The sequence below is a fragment of the Brassica napus genome, unplaced genomic scaffold (assembly GCF_020379485.1).
Source record: "Brassica napus cultivar Da-Ae unplaced genomic scaffold, Da-Ae ScsIHWf_1598;HRSCAF=2211, whole genome shotgun sequence".
Classification (NCBI taxonomy): Eukaryota; Viridiplantae; Streptophyta; class Magnoliopsida; order Brassicales; family Brassicaceae; genus Brassica; species Brassica napus.
Window position 1 is genome coordinate 51510 of NW_026015012.1, and position 372 is coordinate 51881.

The window sequence follows — 372 nt, forward strand, 5'->3', positions numbered from 1 at the left end:
AACTTCGGAACAAAATTTCCACATTCTCGCAGAAGGCTGGAGAGTCCTTCAAAGATGCGTGGATTAGATTTAGGTTCTTCCAGCGAGACTGTCCACACCACGGATTTAACGAAGTGCAGCTGCTAAGCACTTTCTTCCGAGGTCTCGCCTTACAGTATCAAATGGCCCTTGATATTAGAGCTCATCCGTTAGAAGCTGTGAGACTTATCGAAAACCTTGCTAACAGCAGCAGCACCAAAAACACTGACTCTAAACGGAAGAAGTCTGTAGCCTCTATCGGGAAGGAACAGATGGACGAAGTAAGAGCTAAGTTAGATGTGGTGCACGAGAAGGAGAAGAAAATGTGAACTACATCGGAGGTACCGGATTCCA

At 46.0% G+C, this 372-nt stretch overlaps 1 non-coding gene across 1 annotated transcript; it reads right to left on the reverse strand.

Moving 5' to 3' along the window:
* LOC125597967 lies at positions 1–106 on the reverse strand. Its single transcript, XR_007332102.1, has one exon. It is a non-coding gene; the product is annotated as a small nucleolar RNA R71 (small nucleolar RNA).
* Positions 107–372: the final 266 nt, after the last annotated feature.